Below are 5,098 nucleotides of genomic sequence, written 5' to 3'. Positions count from 1 at the left end.
GTGCGTTGGGAGGCAAAATGGAGACCTCTAATTACAATCATTTAGCCTCGTAGCTGGCTTTAGTAGCACATGCCTGCGATGCCAGAGGATGAGGCAGGAAGATCATGAGTTCAGGGCCACATAGGGGATTTGAGACAAGCCTGGGCTCTGGGTGGCCCAGTGAGACCCTGCCCTCTCTCGCTCTCTCTCTCTCAAACCCCCAGTTTAGTCTCAGATGTTTGATATTATCCTGCCATATTTTGGATCATATTGGAATGTGAGCTACAACCACGGTCTTCTACTCCTAACATTGCGTTGATCCAGCAACTTCCTGTGACCTTGTAGCTTGAAAGTAGTCACGGTGAGGACATTTATACCACAGAAGTCAGAAAAATGCTGCAAACCAGGGCTTATCCCCCCATCCCCAACACTCATGGACCTTTAGTTAACCAGCATACTGTGGTCATGTAGTCCATTAAAACTTTATGTGTCAACTGGACTGGACCACATAGGTATGGTAGCGGTATACCCATGATGCTGCTTCTGGGGGTGTCTGTGAGGGTGTTTATAGGAGAGCTAGCATTTGACGTGGTAAGACTGAAGGAAGCGTGTGGCTCTCTCCATGTGAACAGGACTCATTCAGGTCATCCAGGGCTTGACTAGAACAGAAGGAAGGTGGCATTTGCTCTGTGTCTGTCTGTCTGCCTGTCTGCCTGCCTGCCTTCAGCTGAGATGTCAATTTCCTGACATCTGGGCTTCTGGTTCTTAGACTTAGATCTATCATGCTCAGGATTTTATATCACATCATGGATTCTCCTGGCCTTGCAGCCTACAGCTGCAACCTCTATAACTGCCTGAGTCAACACCTTAGGTTTTTCTATTGTCAGCTTTCGAGGGTTAGATGCCCTCCACAGGCTTATGTGTTTATTATTATTATTATTATTATTATTATTATTATTATTATTAATCATTTTATTTGTTTACATTTCAAATGATATCCCCCTTCCAGGTATGCCTCCCTGTCACATCACGCGTCACACACACCCCTCCCCTGCCACGCCCCACCACGCCCCCGCCACGCCCCCACCACGCCCCCACCTCTTCAAAACTTTCTTTATGTAAACTACATGTTATTTAAATAAAGAGGAAACTAGGTTAATTTAAAAAAAAAAGCAACGAAAGATCAAATTTCTAGTTTCAGGACCTAATATTAAGCCAGTAACCATCTCTCTAAAATTCTAACTGCAGATGGCATTTCCCTGGAATAAATGTGGTATAAACTGAACAGGTTTTACCCCAGACCCAATCGTCCATCTTAGGCGTCCCAGCGCCTCATCCGGCTCACGTTCCGCTGGATCAGCTCTGTGTCTCCCTCTAATTGGCTTGTGTTTAAAACTGAGCCTCATGGCTGTCTTCCACAGCCCAACTTATCTCATGCTTCGTTCTCGGGGTAAACAGATTTCCAGCGGGGGCTGCCAGCAGCACCGAGGACCTGCCAAGGCTGGCAGATGCTAAGGTTTGAGGCTCTTCAGTCTGTTCTCAGCTCCAAGCTGGCTGTGAACTAGCTATACTCCCCACGGCCCACCAGACTCTCAGCTCCTTCTGCCGACCGCCATCTTCTCTGCTCAGCCTCCTGCTTCTGGATGGTCTCACTAGCTAAACCACTGAAGGTCCTGATGTGGCCGGCCGAGCTGCAAACGCTACCCTCCACTTCCGTTGTGGCCTGATCTTTCTCTCTCGGCTCCCATAAAGGAGAAGCACTTGTTTTGTTTTTGTTTTTGTTTTTTTGTTTTGTTTTGTTTTGTTTTACTGACAGTCAGTTGTTCAACACGAACACTGCTTTCCCCACAATAGTGACAACAGTGGCCACCATTTCTCCTTCAGTCATGTCTGTCTTAAGAGACATGCCACAATTAAGAGACCAAATCTGAAGTATGGGAAGGAACTCTGTTTTTGCCTGCAAGTCTCAGCCTTCGAGTGATATAGCTCTCAGATTACTTGTCTTTGACCAAACCACCTGAATGAATAAGTTAAAAAGAAAGGTTTCAGCTCCTGGTTTCAAAGCGTTATCTTCCCCAAGTCCTTGTCTGTCGGCTCTGGGGTCATGCTAAAGCAGAACGCAGTGCGGGTGGGAGTTTTGTGGAGGGTGCTCACCTCATGTCACACAGGAAACAAAGAATGATCCAGGGACTGAAGCCCGGGTGTAACTTTCAAAGTCAACCTTCAGACTCCACCAACCAAGCCCTCCTATCTGAAGGGTTTCAAAGTTTCTCAAATAGCCTTATAACAAAGCCTTTCCTTGGCAATAGTCCAGCAAGGATGGGGACACAGTTAGGGTTTTACTACTGTGAACAGACACCATGACCAAGGCAACTCTTATAAGGACAACATTTAATTGGGACTGGCTCACAGGTTCAGAGGTTCGATCCATTTTCATCAAGACAGGAACATGGCAGTGTCCAGGACGACATGGTGTAGGAGGAGCTGAGAGTTCTACATCTTCATTTGAAGGCAGCTAGGAGAAGACTGGCTTCCAGGCAGCTAGGATGAGGGTTTTAAAGCCCACGCCCACAGTGACACACTTCCTCTGATAAGGGCACACCTACTCCAATAAGGCCACACCTTCTAATAGTGCCATGCCCTGGGCCAAGCGTATAGAAACCATGTCTCGACACTTTGAACCTTTTAACTCTGGATCTCAGTTGAAAAGTAGCAGGAGTCTGCCTGGCATTCTGTTATATACAGTGACCTCAGGACAGAGATACCACCTCCATCATTCCCCTCCCCCTCTTCCCAGTGGCCTTGCCCCCACCAAGTCCTACGGATCTATTCTTCCTTGATGCTCATATTCGATTCCTGTATTTCACTTGCGGCAGAAACTCCCAACCGTGTCTGCCTGACAGTCCCTGCTGTGTGAAGAGCCAAGCTCTGTCCTTAGGACAGAAGAGGAGAAGAGCCACGAGGGGAAAGCTGAGTCCTGATTTCTTGGGAGTGAAGTAACTTACAAGTGCAGAGGGAGCACTTGGGGGCTGCTACAGGGACACCACTGGTCACACCAGTGAAATGAGACAGCTTGAAAAGACAACAAGCCACCGGCAGCATTCCAAGCCACGGGTAGGAGCACAGAGTCTAGCAGACAGGGATCTGTAGAGGTTTCCTTTTCTCAACGTGCTTTGTTACCCAGAAGCTGACCACCCTCACCAATGATGCCTCAATATGCAAAATCATTCTCTTCGTTGAGCCTCTAGGCCCAGACCTGCAGTATCAGCTACTCAGGTAGCTGAGACAGAGGATCACAGATCAAGGTCTGTTTGCATTACAGAGTAAGCTCAAGGCCATCCTGGACAACGTAGTGAGATCCTGTCTATAAACAAACACCAAAGGGATGAGGATACAGCCTAGTGGTAGAGTGTCAGCTGAGTACGCAAGAGGCGGACTCAATCCTCAGCAGGAGGAAAAATTAATTCCCCTAAAGACCTGTGTCATCTAATATATGATTAATTAAAATGCAGTTCTATTCCGAGGAAGAGATCTATGATTTAGATACCTCTAAATCTCCTGGAGATAGTCATTCATAGAAATAAAATGGCATCTACTTTTCTTTCAGGAATTGAATCTTGCAAAACGGAGAACTCTATAAAAATCCACACATTGGCAGCCATTTCCCTAATAACTATGCTGCTGGCCCTCACCTTCTGGATATGTTGGGTCAGCTGTTTACATCATCCCACAGGGCAGCCTGGGGTGCTCCCCATTATCATACAAGGTCAGAGATAAAGCAGATGGTGTTCAATGTGTCTCTTATTTTCTCATTTTCCTCCTCCTCCTCCTGCTCCTACTCCTCTTCCTCCTCCTCCCCCTCCTCTTCCTTCTCCTCCCCCTCCTTCTCCTTCTCCTCCTCCCCCTCCTCTTCCTTCTCCTCCTCCCCCTCCTCTTCCTTCTCCTCCTCCCCCTCCTCTTCCTTCTCCTCCTCCCCCTCCTCTTCCTTCTCCTCCTCCCCCTCCTCTTCCTTCTCCTCCTCCTCCCCCTTCTCCCCTTCGTCGTCGTCGTCCTCCTCCTCCTCCTCTACCTCCTCTCCACCCTCCCCTCTTCTGTAGGGCCATGAAAGACAGCCTGTTTTCTGGTTGAGCAAAGGTTAGAAACCCCAGTGACCCTGAAGGGGTAGAAGGCGTTTGCCCCACTCCTGGGCACCCAGCTCCCATCACGCAGCTGCAGCCCCTCCCCCACACAGCCCTCCATAGATTTGTGGCCATCAGTCACATTAAGGCAATGCCCCAAGCCCCTCCACATGGAGAGGACATGACCTCAGGTCATGCAGGCTCAAGACAGATCTCCATTTTAATGAGGTACCTAAAGGCCTGAAGGGCTTACCAATGAAGCTCTCCTTCCCAGACACTCCTCCCTGTAAACAGTATTTAACCTCAGGCTCGCCCTGAGAAGTGTGGTACGGTTTTACTTATAAATATATAATAAAAACCATGGACTATCTCTTTTCATCAGGATCCACTGTGGAGAGCAATGGAGAAGGCCCTTGCTCAAAGAGTCCCTGTCTAACATCCTGTAGAAGGCCTCTCTACACTCTCAGAGCACCAAGCCAAACCAGCTGCTGACAAGCCAAGAACTATTCCCGAGGGACCCAGCCAGGGCTCCCCCACTTTCCCCTTCAGCCCAGGGCCAGATACAGCCAGCCCTGGTCCCTACTCCATTCTCTGCTCCTCCAAGCCTCCCAGCAGAGCTAAGAGGAGAGAACCAGATGGCTCCGGCTGCCCCGCCTCAGACCCTGCTTCCCCACCCGTGGAGCAGCGTTCCAGCGAAGGTGTGAGGTAACAGTAGTCAAAACTTCCCATGCCCTGCTTCCTGAGTGGCTGAGTTCTGTGGCTGAGCAGACATGGGGCCCCATTAACCCTACACTCTTCCAGTACAGTGAGGCCTGCTGTCAGGCTATAGAAAGAACTCCACCGTGTACGGAGATGTGGCTATTGGGGTGTTTTTGACTGAGGGCCAGTTACAGGTCTTCTAAGATGGAACCAAATATGGGTTCCTTGACCTGTATCCAGTAACAAGGGGAGTCTAGATCCAGGCTTAGTAGCCAGGCTTTAAGTGGAGAAGGAAGAGAGAG

This window comes from Apodemus sylvaticus, chromosome 14 (assembly GCF_947179515.1).
Source record: "Apodemus sylvaticus chromosome 14, mApoSyl1.1, whole genome shotgun sequence".
NCBI lineage: Eukaryota > Metazoa > Chordata > Mammalia > Rodentia > Muridae > Apodemus > Apodemus sylvaticus.
The sequence above is the reverse complement of the archived record's forward strand: the minus strand, read 5'-3'. Positions refer to the sequence as shown.